At 37.4% G+C, this 20,789-nt stretch overlaps 1 protein-coding gene across 1 annotated transcript in view; it reads left to right on the forward strand.

Annotated features, from left to right (window-relative positions):
- Positions 1–20,789, forward strand: part of COL25A1 (collagen type XXV alpha 1 chain) — a 603,455-nt gene that overhangs the window by 384,186 nt on the left and 198,480 nt on the right. The window lies entirely within an intron of this gene.

The raw sequence follows: 20,789 nt of genomic DNA on the forward strand, positions 1-20,789 counted from the left end.
GAAATGCTGTTAGTGTTTCATCCTTAACGCTGTAATCCCCGTGAATAAGTTATTTCTTGAGTTTCCCTTACATGTCTTTCCTCTTGATATGTCATATGCTATTTCTGTCCTAGATTGTTTGACAAATAAATGATTTTCAGATATGTTTGTTAGTGTCTTAAGTTGCTACTTATACTCTTTATAAGCTCTGTATATTAAGAATGTCAACAAAAACTCTACTTACTTCTTTAAAGCAGTCCTTTTCACACTACATTCATGAGAAAAGGTTTGATATGGAAGAATTTATATTCATATCCATGAGTACTCTTATTATTTGTGATTTTTCACTCATATTTATAGTTTGTTCAAGGTAATTATTGGAGGGGAAAAAACTCATCAAAAGAAAGACGTAGCTTATATTCCCCAAGTTTGAAACTGCCTCTTTATAATGGGAGGAAGACAAGTAAAAGGTACTTCACAAATTTTATTTTATTTCATGCTTACCACAGCCCTGGAAAGTATTGTATAAATATAAAACCAGAAGAGATAAATGGCTCACCTAGGGTGACACCATTAAACTGAGAGCAGAAGTCAAGTTTGTCGCTACAACCCTCCTACCCCTGTATCTCTCAAGAGAAAAGGTGAGATAACAGCTGGGAAAAGAAGTTGGAGTGCTGGTTTTGAGAGAGGGTTAGAATCTTTAACATATTTTAAGTTTTAATAGGACCTGCATCACCTTCCCCTACCTAAAAGTAATTCTTATGTTAAGAATTTGAGCATAAATTATTTGGGAGATGATCCCAGGAAGCATTGTGAGGGAGTGGGAAAATGACACAGGGAGGGTAAGAAAACCAGAAAACAGATGCATTAGTGAACAGATTACAGCTGTGGGCAACGGGGGCTCAGTCCTGCCAACACACTTATGAGAGACTGTATAGAGCTTCCCTTAGACTCATCTGACCGAGGGACAGGAAAATTGATGTATTTATCCATTAATTTAACTTCCTTCATAGTTTCTTTTTTCTTTCTTTATTTGTTTTTATTATGCCTTCTTCCAAACCAATTTCAGGTAGTTTTCAACAAGGCTCATATACGCAGCGTTAGTGCCCTCACATTGTTCCTCCTGGGTGCCTCTGCTGGCAGAGGAGAGGAAGTGGGCACTGTTCTCAGGAGGCCTGGGTGGAAGGAGAAGTCAGACCTCCCCTCCTCCACCGAGAGGAAGAAATAAGGAAGAATGCAGGGGGAAGGGAGGCTGCAGGGGATTAACTGCTTCCGATAGTTCATAGTTCTCTGAAAAGGTACATGGGGCAACATGCTATCCAGAGAAAGGATAGAATTTATCTGAAAACCCCTTCCACCTCTTCTCTTTAATTTTGTTGTTCTTTTACTATTTTTTTGTTCTTTTATTTATTTTTTTAAATTGATTTTAATTTATTGTGTTTACATAGATTCTAGTGTCACCCCGAATGCATCCCCCTCTCCCGTATTCCCCTCAACATATCCCTTGCCCCCCTCCATACAGCGCCCACCGCCCTTCCCTTCAGGTTTATCCCATCCTATCATTCACTTTCCCTCTGTCCTCTTTTTATCTGGTCCCTTTGATCTCTCCTCTGTCTCAATTCCATTCCTCAGTTCACATTGTTCATTGGATTCCTCAAATGGTGAAATCATACGGTATTTTTCTTTTTCTGCCTGGCTTATTTCACTCAAAATAATAGTTTTCAGGTCTATCCATGTTGTCGCAAAAGCTAAGGTTTCCTTCTTTTTCATGGCCCATAGTATTACATTGTATATATATACCATATCTTTTTTCCACTCGTCCACTGATGGACACTTGAACTGTTCCCAGATCTTCGCTATTGTGAACAATGCTGCCATAAATGTGGGGGTGCATTTCTCCTTTTGAAACAGTGCTATGGTGTTCTTGGGGGTATATTCCTAAAAGTGGGATAGCTGGGTCAAAGGCAGTTCAATTTTTAATTTTTTGAGAAATCTCCACACTGTTTTCCATAGTGGCTGCATCAATCTGCATTCCCACCAGCGGGAGGGTTCCCTTTTCTCCACATCCTCACCAGCACTTATTCTGTGTTGTTTTGTTGATGAGCACCATTTTGACTGGTGTGAGGTGGTATCTCATTGTGGTTTTAATTTTCATTTCTCTAATGATTAGTGATGTTGAGCATGTTTTCATATGCTTACTGGCCATCTTTATGTCCTCTTTGGAGAAGTGTGTATTCATTTCTTTTGCCTATTTTTTTATTGGATTGTTTATCTTCCTAGTGTTGAGTTTTACAAGTTCTTTTTAAATTTTGGTTATTAACCCCTTATCAGATGTATTGTCGAATATGTTCTCCCATTGTGTAGTTTGTCTTTTTATTCTGTTCTTATTGTCTTTAGCTGTGCAAAAGCTTTTTAGTTTGATATAGCCCCATTTGTTTATACTGTCTTTTATTTCACTTGCCTGTGGAGATAAATCAGCAAATATATTGCTACGAGAGATGTCAGAGAGCTTACTGCCTATGTTTTCTAAGATACTTATGATTTCACGGCTTAAATTTAAGTATTTTATCCATTTTGAATTTACTTTTGTGAATGGTGTAAGTTGGTGGTCTAGTTTCATTTTTTTGCAGGTAGCTGTCCAATTTTCCCAACACCATTAGTTAAAGAGACTATCTTTACTCCATTTTATGCTCTTACCTCCTTTGTCAAATATCAGTTGTCCATAAAGGTGTGGGTTTATTTCTGGGTTCTCTATTCTATTCCATTGATCTATATGCCTGTTCTTATGCCAGTACCCAGCTGTTTTGAGTACAATGGCCTTGTAGTATAACTTGATATCAGGAAGTGTGGTACCTCCAACTTTATTCTTCCTTTTTAATATTGCTGAGGCTATTTGTGTTCTTTTTTTGGTTCCATATAAATTTTTAGAATATGTGTTCTATATCTTTGAAGTATGTCATTGGTATTTTAATTGGTATTGCATTGAATTTATAAATTTCTTTGGGTAATATAGATATTCTAATGATGTTTATTTTTCCTAACCATGAGCACAGTATATGCTTCCACTTGTTTGTATCTTCCTTGATTTCTTTTATCAATGTTTTATAATTTCCTGAGTATAAGTCTTTAATCTCCTTGGTTAAATTTACTCCTAGGTACCTTAATTTTTTGGTTGCAATAGTGAAAGGGATTGTTTCCTTAATTTCTCCTTCTGACAGTTCATTGTTGGTATATAAAAATGCCTCTGATAACTGAGTATTAATTTTATATCCTACCACGTTGCCGAATTCATTTATCAGGTCCAGTAGTATTTTGACTGAGACATTAGGGTTTTCTATATACAATATCATATCATCTGCAAATAATGATAGTTTTATTTTTTCTTTTTCAATTTGAATGCCTTTTATTTCTTCTTCTTGTCTGATTGCTGTGGCTAGGACTTCCAGAACTTTATTGAATAAGAGTGGTGAAAGGGAGCACCCCAGCCTTTTTCCTGATCTTAAAGGGATTGCTTTTAATTTTTGCCCATTGAGTATGATGTTGGCTGTGGGTTTGTCATAGATGGCCTTTATCATGTTGAGGTATGTTCCCTGTATTCCCACTTTGCTGAAAGTTTTGATCAAGAATGGGTGCTAGATTTTATCAAATGCTTTTTCTGAATCTATTGAAATTATCATGTGGTTTTTCTCCTTCATTTTGTTTATGTGATGAATCACATTGATTGATTTGTGAATATTGTACCAGCCTTGCCTCACCAGAATAAATCCCACTTGATCATGGTGTATGATTTTTTCATATATTGCTGGATCCAGTTTGCTAATATTTTGTTGAGGATTTTAGCATCTAAATTCATCAGGGATATTGGCCTATAATTTTTTTTCTTTGTGTTGTCTTCGCCTGGTTTTGTAATCAGAATTATGCTCACCTAATAAAAGGAGCTTAGAGGTCTTCCTTCCTCTTGAATTTTTTGAAATAGCTTGAGAAGGATAGGAGTTAGTTCTTTGAATATTTGGTAGAATTCACTTGTGAAGCCATCAGGCCCTGGACTTTTCTTTGTTGTGAGGGTTTTTTTTTGTTGTTTTTTTTTCATATTTGATTGTTTGTTTGTTTTTTGTTTTTTGTTGTTTTTTTTTTTAATAAATTTTATTAATGGTAATGGGATGACATTAATAAATCAGGGTACATATATTCAAAGAAAACATGTCTAGGTTATTTTGTCATCAAATTATGTTGCAAACCCCTCGCCCAAAGTCAGATTGTCCTCTGTCACCCTCTATCTAGTTCTCTGTGCCCCTCCCCCTCCCCCTAACTCTCTCCCTCCCTCCCTCCCATGTCCTCCCTCCCCCCCCACCCTTGGTAACCACCACACTCTTGTCCATGTCTCTTAGTCTCATTTTTATGTTCCACCAATGTATGGAATCATGTAGTTCTTGTTTTTTTCTGATTTGCTTATTTCACTCTTTATAATGTTATCAAGATCCCACCATTTTGCTGTAAATGATCTGATGTCATCATTTCTTATGGCTGAGTAGTATTCCATAGTGTATATGTGCCACATCTTCTTTATCCAGTCTTCTATTGAAGGGCTTTTTGGTTGTTTCCATGTCTTGGCCACTGTGAACAGTGCTGCAATGAACATGGGGCTACATATGTCTTCACGTATCAATGTTTCTGAGGTTTTGGGGTATATACCCAGTAGAGGGATTGCTGGGTCATAAGGTAGTTCTATTTTCAGTTTTTTGAGGAACCACCATACTTTCCTCCATAATGGTTGTACTACTTTACAGTCCCACCAACAGTGAATGAGGGTTCCTTTTTCTCCACAGCCTCTGTTGTGAGGTTTTTAATAACTGTTTCTATCTCATTTGTTGTAATGGTCTGTTTAGGTTTTCTGATTCTTCCCGATTGATTTTTGAAATATTGTATGTTTCAAGAATTTGTTCATTTCACCTAGGTTGTCTAATTTTTTGGCATACAGTTCTTCATAGTATTTTCTTACAATATTTTGTATTTCTGTTGTGTCAGTTGTTATTTCTCCACTCTCATTTCTAATTTTATTTATTTGAGTCCTCTCTCTTTTTTTCTTGGTGAGTCTGGTTAAAGGTTTATTGATCTTGTTTACCTTTTCAAAGAACCAGCTCCTGGTTTCATTCATCCTCTGTATTTTTTTTTAGCCTCTATGTCATTTATTTTTGCTCTGATCTTTATTATTTCCTTCCTTCTACTAGCTCTGGGCTTTACTTGCTATTCTTTTTCTAGTTCTTTTAGATGCAGGGTTAAGTTGTCTATTTGAGCTTTTTCTATCTTCTTAAGGTATGCCTCTAATGCTATGAACTTCCCTCTCAGTACTGCTTGTGCTGTGTTTCATAAATTTTGAGTTGTTGCATGCTCATTATCATTTATTTCTAGGAATTTTTAAATTTTTTTTTATCTCCTTGTTAACCCATTCATTATTTAATAACATGCTATTTAGTTCCAAGTGTTTGAGTATTTTTCAGTTTTTCTGTTGTGGTTGATTTCTAGTTTCATGCCATTGTGATCAGAGAAAATGCTTGATATGATTTCAATCTTTTTAAATTTGTTGAGAACACTTTTGTGCCCCAACATGTAGTCTATCCTAGAGGATGTACTATGAGCACTTGATAGGAATGTATATTCTGCTGCTTTAGGGTGAAAGGTTCTGAAAATATATATTAAATCCAGTTGATGTAGTGTGTCTTTTAAGTCTGCTGTTTCTTTGTTAATTTTCTTTCTTGAGGATCTATCTAGTGATGTTAGTAGAATATTGAAATCTCCTACTATTTTATTATTGCTGTTGTTCTCATCCTTTATATCCATCAAAGTCTGCTTTATATATTTAGGTGCTCCTATATTAGGTGTGTGTGTGTGTGTGTGTGTATATATATATATATATATATATATATATATATATATATATATATATTTTTTTTTTTTTTTTTGTATTTTTCCGAAGCTGGAAATGGGGAGAGACAGTCAGACAGACTCCCACATGTGCCCAACCGGGATCCACCCGGCATGCCCACCAGGGGGTGATGCTCTGCCCACCAGGGGGCAATGCTCTGCCCCTCTGGGGCATCACTCTGTTGTGACCAGAGCCACTCTAGCGCCTGGGGCAGAGGCCAAGGAGCCATTCCCAGGGCCCGGGCCATCTTTGCTCCAATGGAGCCTCACTGCGGGAGGGGAAGAGAGAGACAGAGAGGAAGGAGAGGGGGAGGAGTGGAGAAGCAGATGGGCACTTCTCCTGTGTGCACTGGCCGGGAATCGAACCTGGGACCCCTTGCACGCCAGGCCGACGCTCTACCACTGAGCCAACCGGCCAGGGCCTAGGTGCATAGATACTTATAATGGTTATATCTTCCTGTTGGATTGCTCCCTTTATTGTTATGTAGTGACCTTTTTTATCTCTTACTATAGCCTTTGTTTTAAAATCTATTTTGTCTGATATAAGTATTGCTACTCCAGCTTTTTTTTTTTTCATTTCTATTTGCATGAAATATTTTTTTCCATCCATTTACCTTTAGTCTCTGTGCATCTTTTGTTTTAAGATGTGTCTCTTGTAGACAGCTTATGTATGGTTCCTATTTTCTTATCCACACAGCTACCCTATGTCTTTTGATTAGATCATTTAATTCATTTACATTTAAGGTTATTATTGATATGTAGTTGTTCATTGCCATTTTATTTTTTAAAGCTGTATTCCTCTTTTGCTATATTCTTTTTCCTCTCTGATGTGTTTACAACAGGCCTCTTAACATTTCTTGCAGCATTGGTTTGGTTGTAATGAATTCCTTGAGGTTTTGGGGTGTTTTTTTTTTGCTATTCTCTTCTGGCCTCAAGTGTTTCTGTTGAGAAGTCAGATATCATCCTTATGAGGGTGCTTTGTAGGTGATAGCCTTTTTCCTTCTAGCAGCTTTTAATATTTTCTCTTTATCTCTTAACTTTGGTATTTTAATTATGATGTGTCTTGGTGTAGATTTCTTTGGGTTTCTCTTAAATGGAATTCTCTGTGCTTCTTGAACTCGTGTGACATTTTTCCTGCATCAATTTAGGGAAGTTTTCAGCTATGATTTGATTGAACAAAGTCTCTATCTCTTGTTTTTTCTCTTCTTCAGGAACCCCTATGATGTGGATGCTATTTCTCTTCATGTTGTCACAGAGCTCGCTTAGAGTTTCCTCAGACTTTTTGAGCCTCTCTCTTTTTTTTTTTTTTTCTGCTCTGCTTTCGTGCCTTGGTTTTTCTTTTCCTTTAACTCGCTAATTTGATCCTCAGCTTTATCCATACTGCTTTTAGATTCTTTCCATTGTGGTCTTCATTTCTGATATTGTATTTGTTTGTCATTTCTGACTGATTCTTTTTATTATTTCAATGTCGTTTTTTAAAATTGCCATCTTTTTATTTAGGTGTTCATTATGTCTATCCATTGTTGTTCTAAGATCTTTGAGCATCCTAACAATCATTATTTTAATTAATCCAGTAATTTGGTTATATCTGACTCATTCAAGTTCTTTTCTGGGGATTTCTCTTGATTCAATTGGGTTGCATTTCTCTGCCTTCCCATTTTGTCTGTGCATAAAAAGGGTGTGGCCACTGAAGTCCAATGGGTGTGGCCTGTGTGTTCCCTAGGTGTGGTCTGTCTGCAGGCCTGCTATCCCCTCTGCAGCTGCCTCAGGCTTTGGGGTATGGGCGTTGCCAGTGCCAGCTGGCTCTGGCAGTCACTGTGGTTTCCACCTCTCGATGAGAGGGGCTGTGTTCACGTGCCCCAGTCTACAAGCCTTTGCCTTGCCCCTGTGGTTGGGACTGCGTGCCGCACCAGGGGCCATAAGCCTTGGCACCGTGGACAAGGCTGTGCAGCTATGCTCAGCCATGGGTCTCTATCTGTTCCTGGGGTTTTTCTCAGCCCCCGTGAGCGGAGCTGTGCTTGCCCCGGGCAAAACCCAGCTCCACTGGCCAAGCAGGCTGTGCACCCACGCTCAGCTGCAGGTTTCCACCTGTTCCCCTGATTTCGCCTTTCTCCTGCGGGTGGGATTGCAGGCGGGACCACTTTCGTGCATCCCCTTCTCCCCCATTGGGCAAGACTAAGCCCACTCCCAGCCTCAGTCCTGGCTGGACTGACTTCCACCCCCACTGATGGGTCCACACTTCTATGTCCCACTGTCATCCACCATCTGGCGAGCCCTCAGCAGTGTGGGTGTGAGCACTAAAGCTCAGACCTAAGTACTCAATAATGTATTTCTGAAGGCTCCCTCCTTCTAAGCGACTCTGCTCTGAGTGCCATGGTAGAGCTTGTTTGGCTGGTGTCCTGCTTCTCTTTTCTGGTATTGCTGGTTCCAGGGGAAATATTCACTTTTGATTTGGGGGTCACTCAGCCTAGGGGTTAGGGTGGCTATTCCTCAAAATGTTTCTCCCTGTGCCTCCTAGATTACACTCTCTTCCGATTACTCTGGTCCTCTCATCTCTCCCTGTCCCCTGGAGCGCTGGGTGAGTGGTTGTGAAAGAGGTTTTTTGTGCGGTCTCTTTAAGAAGAATCCTGGGTCTAAGAGATCTGTTTCTTTCTCACAAACAGTATTCTGACTTGTTTCACAGCTAAATACTGTCCATACACCTCTTCTAGGCTCTGGGGCTGCAGGCTGGGGCTTTGTTCCTGGGGCCCAGGACCCTCCCCTCTCTGCTAAACTCACTTCCCACCACATGAGTCTCTCCAGGCTGCTATTCACTCTGGGGAGCTGGGCAGCCCTCTCCGTGTTTCCGCTTTTCCTACCAGTCTCACTGTGCCTTCTTCAGTGTTCCTTGGTTAAAGAGTCCTCTTAGTTTAGTCTAAAGTTGGATTTTCCAGATGATGGTTCTTAAAATTAAGTTATAATCCACTTTGATTCTGGGAGGTGGAAGTTGGTACATTCGTCTACTCCATCGCTGTCTTGCCGCCCCCTCCTCATCTTTTCTTAAAAGTTTTAAAAACCTTAATTTACAAATTACAAAGCTTATTTTCTGACCTCACTTAAACTCACCCTCCCATCCTGGAGTCCTGTGAGTCACCTTTCTTCATTGGTGAGAGTTGTGCCTGGGTGTTAACTCTCTAACACTTATGACCTGCCCCCAGAAGGTCTAGTATGATCCAGCTGCGAGAGGAATGCAGGAAGCCATACGGACATCTGGGACCTGTATTCTAGCACCGTCTTGGGGGAAGGCGGTAGTGTGGTTTGACACATACATCTGCTACAACATCCAAGGGCAAGTGTCTTAAAGACAAAACAAAGAGTGGGAACTTGAGATATAGACATAAAGATTTGGAAACTGAACAAAATGACAGCATTAAAAGCATATTAGTTAATGAGATGTTAACAAGAATAGCTATAAAAAGAACATGATCATAATAAATCTTGAGTGCACAGCTACAGTTAATGAGCAGAAGAAAGATGTTGAACTAGTACAGGAAGCCAAGGATAGACAGAACTAGGAACATTCTATATCACTGTACCTGGGACTTAAAAGTAAATAATGGCATTTCAGAATACCTTTATATCAAGTCTTATGTTTACTATGGCTCTTCAGAAAAATAAACTCCGCATAACTGCCTTTACTTGTAAATTTTGGAAACTTTTGAGGGGTATAGGACTAATATTTTCAAATGGTGACCTGCTCTGAATTTCTTTCATTTTGGCTCCCAGTTTGCCTCTGGTGAACACACAGATTACATAATCATTTAGTGCAAATGTCTTCCTCATGTCACAATCAAAAGAAAGCAATGGAATCAGGAAGGATAGGAATGAGGGGAAATACAGAACCAAGAAATACCCTTGCACTGTCTAAGGCATGAAAAATAGAGTTTTGTTGCTATGTCTCAAGGAAAACTCTGACCTACCTCTTAAGTCTGTATCATTATCTTAATATTCTTCAAAAGAAACTTCCATTTTGAAGTTTTAAATTAAGGAACTATTAATGAAGTTTTTCATTTAGTACTGGATTATTAACTTTGCTGTGAGATTTTTATAAATTGTATAATAATTTTTATGTATAGGCTCCTTTCCCACTATCTTTTTTTTTTTTTTTACAAAAAGTGGACCTTAAGTAGGCTTTTAACTCCAAGAACAAATTTTATCTAAGATTATAAACACTTAGAAATGACCTATGAAGTAGATGTTATTATCAATGTATACAGCAAAGTTATAGTATTTTATACAATTATACCTCACAATAACATGTTATCATGAATTCACTTTTTCCTTGAGTAAATTTATATGAACTATACATTCAATTTGTTTCAAACAGATCTATATGGTACATACAGTGAAAAAGCAAACACTATACATTTAAAAACTAAATTAGGAAATTATAATTTAGTTCTTAAATGGTTGAAACTTCTATTTGATTAAATTTATCTTAAAATGTCCATGTTTTATTATTTGAGTTACTAAAAATGATTTCATTCACATACAGTGTATCTAATATAAGAAACTTATAATTTGGGGTATGTCTTTTTTTTTTAATCCTCTGTTCAGTAACTTAAAAAGATATCCACTTTTTTAAATGTTAGCTTTTTCAGTTTTCCTGATTTTATAATATTTCTGAGCTAAAACTCTTCATAACTTATATTTTGTTATTTATATACAAGATTCAAGCCCTTCCTGGTGGGCTCAGTAGATAGAGCATTGGCCAGAGTGCAGGCCCCCTGGGTTCGATTCCTGGTCAGGGCACACATGAGAAGTGACCATCTACTTCTCTTCCCCTCCCAAGTTCACTTGGGACCCTAAACATGAGGCATTAACGGAGGCCTTTTTTTTTTTTTTTTTTTTACAAAGACAGAGAGTCAAAGAGAGGGATAGATAGGAACAGACAGATAGGAATGGAGAGAGATGAGAAGCATCGAGCATCAGTTTTTTGTTGTGGCACTTTGTTGTTCATTGATTGCTTTCTCAATGTGCCTTGACCATGGGCCTACAGCAGACCAAGTAACCCCTTGCTCAAGCCAGTGACCTTGGGTCCAAGCTGGTGAGATTTGCTCAAACCAGATGAGTCCATGCTCAAGCTGGTGAGCTCGGGGTCTCGAACCTGGGTCCTTCGCATCCCAGTTCGACACTCTATCCACTGCGCCACCACCTGCTCAGGCAACAGAGGCCTTTTTTTAACATGCAGGCAACTGGTTCAATGCAATGGCTCTAAGTGTGGTCCTGGTGCCATGCTTTATTTCTAATAATTGGTTTCTGCCACAATCCAGGCACCCCTGTTCTGATAATGGAGTCCTTTTCTGGTTCCCCCATCATAAAACCCTTTTCTGTGTTCTTCTCTTCATCCCACATCCTCCTTTTCCTTTTCTCTCTAATGCCAAGTATTAAAAGTCACGGTGCTAGTGCTCTGAGCAACACTGACAGAGTTACATCCCTCGAGCTCAATGCCCACTTGACAGGATTTTACATTTCCACTGACTTTGACCCTGACTTGCCCATTGCCACTGTGAAGACTTGCCTTTTGCCTGGCCAGACATTGCTGCAAGGGAAACGAGCCAGGAAAGTGAGCATATAACTTTTTCCTGTCTCTCTGGTTAAAGGTATTGAGAGTTGAGGTTAAGTGTAGCATCAACCAATATCATCCTATCCAGTCTGCCGGAGAAAGGTTTTCTATCATGGTTCTGATTATGTCATTCTTCACACCCCAAAACTTTGTCTCAATATAATTACCATTTAGAGTGGAATGAAATCTATTTCCTTTCCTGGTATTTAAATCTCTTGTTTTGGCCTGTGTTTTCAGCTGATCTCTTGCTATTTTTTCTTAATGCTCTTTTGAACACTGTACTTTATCCAAACCAAATCAAATTATTTACTTTTTTTTCCCTTCAACTCTGTATTTCTTCATTTGTCTTTTCTTAGAATATAGTCTTTTCTCCAGAACTGCTTTCCTCTCAGCCCCCAGATACACTCAGTTTCCACACATCCAAAATGATCACCTTTCATCTTTACCCACCGCTTCTTCCACGGGGATGTCTTTATTCTCCCTTAGCTGGATGTAGTTTCTGCCTATTTCTGAATCCCCACAGCACTTTATCTGTGCATCTTTTTATATTACTTAACACTTAAAATAGAGGGACATATTTTAAGTCCCTCTATTTTAAGCAAAGGCAGACAATCATATTTTAAATCCTAGCTCTTTCACTAACAGGCTCTGTGATCTTGAGCAAGTTACTCAATCACTCTGAGTCTCATTTTCCTGTCTGTAAAGCAGAAATAATGTCTCATCTCAACAGATGGTTTGAGAGTTAAACTAAGATAACATATGTTTAACTTCTAACTTGATGCCCAGTACATGACATGAACTCAGTAAATAATAATTCTTTCCCTTTTTTGTCCTCTTTCTATTGTATCATAGTTATTTACAAATACCTATCTCTATTACTAGCTTTTATGATTTTCAGGAGTGGGTTGTTTTCTTTCATCTTTAGTATCTTCTCCAATATTTGACATAGTTTCTTGTTTAAGTAGAAGTTCAACAAATGCCATTGAGTAGCGAGTGGTAGATACAACAAGATCTTAATGAGAAGAAAGCCGAGGAAGCGAGAAAACGGCAACTTCTCATAATTCTAAATGCCTCTGTCAGTAATACCATTTAAAACAGGTCTCTAAAGTTTCTAAGCTCTGTACTGAATTTAAATAATTTTATTTTGTGTATGTGTGTATTTTTCTGAAGTTAGAGTGGGGAGGCAGTCAGACAGACTCCAGCATGTGCCAGACCAGGATTCACCCGGCATGCCCACCAGGGGGCAATGCTCTGCCCATCTGGGGTGTTGTTCCAGTGTGGTTGAATCCATTCTAGTGCCTGAAATGGAGGCCATGGAGTTGTCCTCAGCGCCTGGGCCAATTTTGTTTCAGTGAAGCCTTGGCTGTGGGAGGGGAAGAGAGAGACAGAGAGGAAGGAGAGGGGGAAGGGTGGAGAAGCAGATAGGCGCTTCTCCTGTGTACCCTGACCAGGAATCGAACCTGGGACTTCCACACGCCGGACTGGTGCTCTACCACTGAACCAAACGGCCAGGGCATGAACTTTTTAATTTTAATATCTCATTTTTAAATAGTTTGGAAAGTTCAGATACCTTTGTTTTCTTTTATTTCATACTTATTTATATTGATATTTAATTTTGGTGAAAATAAACAGCATTAACCTAGGGCCGTACTTATGTATTCTTTTATTTTGTAACAGTTTATTTGTAGGATTCAAAACTTGGCTTTGATTTTTTTTTTTTTTTAAGATTTTATATTTTGATTTGAGAGAGGGGAGAGAGAGAGAGAAAGAATGATGGGGAGAGGAACTGGAAGCATCCACTTGTTGTGGTTGCTTGTTATATGTGCCCTGACCAGGCAAGCCCAGGGTTTGGAACAGGCAACCTCATCATTGCAGGTTGATGCTTTATCCACTGTGCCACCAAAAAAAAAAAAAAATCAGGCTTGGCTTTGATTTTTAGTAATCAAGAAAATTATAGAAAGAAATTTATGGTAATTGTATGTAATTCTACATTGCTTAAACAATAATATTCTCTTACTAATAAATAATTTAATACAAATTGTAGAACCTGTATATTTTTAAAAAACTTCTTCAGGATTCCATCTCCTATACTTTAGAAAACTACTTCGACCTTTTTTTCACCCAAAATTACTTAATCAGTATATTCAACAGACGATAATGAAACATTTTATTAAGTGAAAGTTAACAATTCTATACCAAGGACATTTCTTTTGCATAAAATATTTTGAAGTTTTTAAGCCCTCCTCATCACTCCCCTTTGGAGTTGCCTGTGAACATAAAGGAGATATAATTCCCTTAGGAATTTGGAGTACTACAGAGGCATGCATGTTGTAATTCTGTATTACCCAGTGAGAAAAAAATGTACGAGAAACCACAAGCAACCATCAGACAACTGCACATGGAGACGTGGGGCTTCCATTTGTATTTTTTAGATGCACTTGAAAACAAGTGGAAGATGTCACTTTGCCTCTTTCCCCTCCAAACCCCTTTTTGCTTTTTTGTTGTTATTGTTCTAACATTGTCATTGCCATTTCACTAACATTTACAAAAAGTCAAGTTGTATGTGCCTTGTAAAGAATTGTTTGATACTTTGAGGCAGTATTTAACTTTCTGTTCATATGTTTTTAATTATACTAAGCTCCTTCTAACCTAACACTTTAGCAATTCCCATATTTCATGTTTGTGTTCCCGTGCAGCCTTTTTCCAATCCATGTAGTCTGTCTTGGGGGCAGGGAGAGGACATCTATATTCTCCAAGAAATTAGAAAGCATGTGTCTGTGCGCGCATGTGTGTGTGTGTAGAAAGTAGTTTGCTCACTACATAATGGAATTATCATATTAAACTAGTAATCATTAATCAGTATTGCCAGATTGGATAATGTGTTTTCATTTCCCACTATCTGTATTTTATGTGGTAGTTAGATGATAAAGAGAAGGATTATTAAAGTCTTAACATGTTAGATTTTTTTACATATTTTATTAAGAAAGTGGTTACCATGATAGGAAAGACTCAATTGTACGCAAAATAGCTTGTATCCTAAAGGGTATACACAGTATAACAGCTTATTTATTTTATTAGAATTTACATTTCTTGATTTTTACATAGTCATTTGTATATTGAAACAGTATAATGTCATTCTCAAAGTTTAATTTTACCTTAGAGTATTTTTGCTAAAATTAATTAAAAAATATTTATTGCCAATTTTATGCTTTGTTTTCTGTCAAGCATAATATTCCCTTTAATTTTGTCTGAATAAATGTGAATAACACATAGCTTTCCATTAATAATTAAGTTAATCCAACAGTGACTTGTATATGTGGAAGCTGTTATTATTTCCTAAACTTACTTATTTTTGTATCTCAATTTTTAATAGTGTTGATATATACAAAATGCACAATAAATTTTTGTTGAATAAATGTATACATTTGATATTTCAAATTTAAAGATAATTTTATATTCTTTTGATGATGAAATGACTGAATCAATTGAAAATATCAGCTTTTGGCAGTCTGTTTTTAAAGCAGCATATAGAGTACATTGACTAAGGTTAAGGGGTGGCCCTGGGCAGACAGGGGTTTAAATCCTGGTCTACCACTTACCAACTGTGTATCTTTAAGCTAGGATTTTTTTTCCCCTTCAGTTTTTCACTGTAAAGTAAGGATGGTTGGTTTGATTTAATACATGACTTAATGAAGCACCTAGAACAATGAGTGTATAGCACACATCCGTGTTACTATTAAAGACCTACTTATCTTTTCAAATGAGCACTCACAGAGACAGAGCCAGAAAGATGTGTTACCCTTAGAGGGGCACTTCATCTGCTGGACAAACATCCAGTAGAATAATGGCCTCAAAGCATACAGAGATTTAGGATCAGTAGTTCAATCTTAAAATGAAGAAATTCATGAAAAGTGATTACCACTGTTAGATATGGTTATAGTATACACTTCTCTATTAAAACAAGCACTTACATGCATATTTGAAAGTGTGTCTAACCCTTAAAGTTAGCAAAGAGTTGTAAGTATTTTTCAGTGAAGTAAAGTTAACTCAGTTTGAAATGTTTTAAACTATAAATTTCTATTTATAAATTTTCTCAAGTAAGTTTATAAATACATATATTTTATACATACATATTATTTCTCAAATATGGTTAGTGATTTTGATATCCTAACCAAAATCCTTAGTAAGCTAAATTTATTTTCTCATGAACTTATCCAGTTATATTCAATTAATACCACTTTTTTCATCTATATTTCTTGGATTGTGTAGAGATTAAAATGGAGGAAGGCTATAAGATAAGTAAGGTAAATGCTATAAGGTAAAATGATAGCTCCAGAAACAGTTTCTTCTGTTCTCTCTGTTGGATAGGCCATATTTAAACTGAAACAATGACTGCAGGAGACTCTACTACCTCCCTATGCTACTAATCCTGCAGTGAATCTTTATACTTCAGATTTATTATTTTTCAAATAGTCAGTATATTCAGTGTTAATTATTTTTAAGATCTTAGCAGGCAGAATCTGTCACAGCAATTCACATTCAGTAAATATCCTTTTTATAAAAAATACATAGAGTTGATTTGCATTTCCCTAATGATTAGTGTTGTTGACCATCTTTTCATATGTCTGTTGGCCTTCCGAATGTCCTCTTTATAGAAATGTCTATTCAGGTTCTCTGCCCATTTTTTAAATTGGATTGTTTGTTTTTTTTGGTGTTAAGTTGTTTGAGTTCTTTATGTATTTTGATTTTAATCCCTTATTGGATTTATAATTTGTGAATATCCTCACACCTGTCAAAGAGTGAGGTGGCATCATAAAAAAATTAACAAATAACAAGTGTTGGTGAGGTTGTGGAGAAAAGGGAACCTTTGTACACTCTTGGTGGAATTGTAGGTGGGTGCAACCACTATGGAAACAGTATGGTGATTCCTCAAAAAATTAAAAGTAGAGCTGCTATACAAACCAGCAATACCACTTCTGGATATTTGCAAAAATCCAAAACACTAATTTGAAAAAATATGTGCACCCCTTTGTTCATTGCAGCATTATTTGCAATAGCCAAGATATGGAAGCAACCTAGGTGTCCATCAATAGACAAATGGATAAAGAAAAGTTGGTTTATATATACATATATACAATGGAATATCATTCAGCTTAAAAAAAATGAAATCTTGCCATTTGCAACACCATGGATAGACCTAGAGGGTGTTATGCTAAGTGACAGAGAAAGAGAGATACCATATGATTTCACTTATATGTGGAATCTAAAAAAACAAAGCAAATGAATAAACAAAAGCAATCAGAAACAGACCCATAGATACAGAGAACAAGCTAATGGCTGCCAAAGGGGATAGGAGTGAGGAGATGGGTGGGAAAAAAATAAATAAATAAAATATGTTCTTAATCACAATGCATGAAATTGAAGATAAATCAAAAGCAATGCATCCTCAATTGATATACATAGTTGAATAAATACTATAAATTAGAATAGTTACGGCACACCTTCCTCTTATCTTACAACCTGAGCTGTGGAGTTATTTGGACAAAAATAAACATAGTGAAATTTTGAGTTTCTGAAAGAAATATTGCCCCTTGCAGTAAACTCAGGGTCACCATTTATGTTAGTACAGGTTGTGTACTGCATAGGGCTGCTCAGCCAAGTGGAAGTGGAGTTTGAAATTCAGCTCCTACTTCAATTTCCAAATTCTGGGTCCTGCAAGGCATGGGGCTCTTGTCTGTCTGGATGAAAACCTACTTACCTATTCATACAAGGTCTCAATATGGGGTATCAGGGCCCTGAAAGAAGCACTTGCAATTTACTACAAAGAAAACTAACAAGAATCTAAATGGTGAGCATCATGATCTGAGATGAGAACAAGGCATGCAGGAGAAAATATAGAGTGGGAAGTGGTGCCGTCCTAGAGAGAAGCCATGGCTGGATATGGAATAGATAAGTAATAGCTGAAACTATGAGAATGAGTGAAATGCCCAGAGAAAGTGTGTAGAGTGTGTAGAGGGAAAGAGAAGCAGTGAAGGGTGGGGGAAGGGTTAATTCTGAAGTATAGAAGGGGAAAAGAAAAAGCCCGTTAGCCAGTAGAAGACCCAGAAAAAGGCACTACCGAAGAAGGTTAAGGAGTGGGCAGTCACATGAACTATTGTCATTGTGGCTTGCAATTAGGAGTCATTTAGTAACTTTAGTAGCCTGTTGGTTTTCAAAGGAGTATTGCCATGGTTCTAAGAGTAACTCAGTATTGAAAATAAGTAGAGAGTGAAATAGAATAACACTCTCTCTAAAAGTTCACAGGCATGACAGAGACAGGAGTCAAGTATATCTGCCCATGTTTGAGATGTGAGAAAAATAATCTTTCATTGGCTAGAGTTCATTCATCTTCAAGAGACTGTGTAAAGTTGTTTTATTCCTTTTGCTGTTAGTGTAGACTCTTGTGAAATAGTCATGAGTTAACAAATGAGAAACTGTAGTAACCTCTAAAGCACAGTTTCTAGTTAAAATCAAATATATCTCATAAGCATCAATTGGAAACAAGTTGGACATACAGATAGGTATCTGTGACTTCTTGTTAAAAGGCTATTCAGAGAACACTAATTTTAGTTGTTCTTTTTTCTTCTTTTCCAAGTAAGAGGAAGGGAGGTAGACAGATTCCCACATGTGCCCTGACTGGGATCCACCTGGCAACCCCCATCTGGGGCCAATGCTCTGCCCATCTGTGGCCATGCTCTCAATTGAGCAATTTCTAGCACCTGAGGCAGAGGCTCTAGGGAACCATCCTCAGTGCCCAAGGCCAATGCACTCAAAACAATAGAGCCATGTCTGTGGGAGGGGAAGAGCAAGAAAGAGAAGAGGAGGGGGAGGAGTGGAGAAGCAGATGGTCACTTCTCCTGTGTCCCTGACTAGGAATCAAACCTGGGACATCAACATGTGAGGGCTAATGCTCTACCACTGAACCAATTGGCCAGGGCCAAATTTTAGCTTTGATATGTTGTTAAGAGACTTTGTTGCATAAAATTTACTAATATATTTATTGGACAGTCATAATGTATAAGGTACAAGGCTAGACATTTGAATTAGAGAAGAGAGGAGGGGAAATAATATTTATGGAAGACCATATGTTCTTTTAATTACTTCCTACAACTCCCATATGAGATAATTATTGTATGTTCCATCTTACAGATGTAGAAACAGAGGCTTAGAGAGGTTAAGTGATCTGCCCAAGGTCATGTTTGTTATATTTTCTATCTACTGCTCTTCCTCCCCTTAGGGCCCTGATAGTTTAATATAGAGCACAAATCTTATACCTAGCAAGGTGAGCTAAGTTTTATTATAAAGGTATGAAGGAGTTAAAAACTAGGGAAAATGATCCAAAAGAGAGTCACAATAAATTAGAGAAGAGAGGTCACTGAGATGAGTCATCAGTGACTGGCTATAATGATAGTGAAATAGTAGAAGAGGTGGAGATGGGACTTTTAAATGCAAGGACTAATGTTTCTTACAGAAATTCATGTTTCTACTCTGTTGTTGTTTTTTCCTCCAAGTAGCTCCATAGCTCAGGTTTCAGGTAAGAGATTTCAAGAAAGATGTGCTATACTTATTTCAAACAAAATGATAATTGATGTTTATTCAGAAGAAAGACTAGAATAAGCAAAGATACAGAGAGTCACAAGAGTGCAGGGCATTCTGAGAACACCTGGTATTCAAGGCCGATGGAGGAAAGGATCTTTATGGGGTTCTGGGGCAGGGGTCGGAGGGGTACTGAGGCAGGAAAGGAAAGTTAGGAGCAGATTTAGAGGACTTTGGATATAGGCAGAAGTTAGTAAATTATTTAGTAATTTTAGAACCGTCATCAAATTTTAAATTATTTAACTACTTTTGGGGGGAATTTCAAATATTCTCAAAATGTAGAGAAAATATTATCATAAAGTGCCCTGGACCCATCACTGAGCTTCAAGAATTATCAATGGCTAGTCTTGTATTATGAATCCCTTTTCTTCATCTATTTTGTTTTGCTTTGTTTTGCTGGTGTGTTTAAAAGCACAACGTAGATATCATGTCATTGCGTCTGCAAGTACTGAAGTATGAATTTCTAACTAATAGAACCTTTTTAAAGCATAACATATTTCATATCAACCCAGTAAAATTAACAATAGTTCATCAATATTATTATACCAATTGTATTCAAATTTTCTTAATTCTCTCCAAAATGACTCATTACAAACAGTTCATTTGAATCCAAACCCAAAGCTCACACTTGGCATTTAATTGCTATAACTCTTCAACTTCTACTCTATAGTTGTCTCTTATCTTTTTATTTTGTTCATGTCATCAATTTTTCAGGACATTTGTTCTGTATAGGGAATACCCTTAATTCTGGACTGGTCTAATGACTTCCTCCTGCTGCTGCTTAATTAGTTCCCTTTTCCTCAGTAGTTCTTGTGAACTGTGAGTTCCATTTAAAAGTTTGATTAGACTCTGGTTCAACTTTTAGGAAAACTCTTATAAAGATGTGTTATGCTTTCTAGTTCACTGTATCAAGAAGCATGTAGTGTTTTTGTTTGATGAGCAGGTCAAGTGGGATTGACTGGATTCCCTACAACCTGTCTCCTCACAGCATTGGTATCTGTGGAGGATCATTTTCTGGAACAATTTTTTCATTGTGGATTGAAAATGGGCCCTTGACCTTTTCTGAGCTGAAGAATGTGTTCCAAAAGGTGCTTTAGAAAACATAATGTGGCAGAAGTGTATAGGTCCGAGTAGAGTAAGGGAGAAAGAAGCTTGTAGACTAGTCCTATTTTCCAGGAACAAGGGTGCCAGCAAATATGGATTCAAGGGATTTTGTGGAAAATTAAATCTATAGGACCTGACAATAGAGTTCATTTACTGACTCAAATGTGACACTGAGTGTTTAGGCTTGAAGGAGTAGCGCTGTGTTTAACAAAGGTAGGGAAGTCATAACTGGCTTGAAGCAGAAATCGAGAAGCTAAGTTTGAGAATGTTGAATTGAGCTGATGATGGCATATTTTGGCTTAGACATCTGATGAGCAGTTGGGAATGCAGGGTTGCAGCCTGAAAAGGAATTTAGGACATAAGTCAGGTAATAGTTAAAGCCTTGATGCTGTATTTATTTGATAGCTGGTGAAGGAAGTAAAGTGAAAAGACAAAAGGTTTAGACACAAATTTGGGCAATCCTGTCATCTATGAACTTTGTCAACCCTTCCTCCCCAAAGCCCTGGTTTATTTAGTTTTACTTGAGCATAGGGTAACTCCTTTC

Source organism: Saccopteryx bilineata, chromosome 5, assembly GCF_036850765.1.
Source record: "Saccopteryx bilineata isolate mSacBil1 chromosome 5, mSacBil1_pri_phased_curated, whole genome shotgun sequence".
Lineage (NCBI taxonomy): Eukaryota > Metazoa > Chordata > Mammalia > Chiroptera > Emballonuridae > Saccopteryx > Saccopteryx bilineata.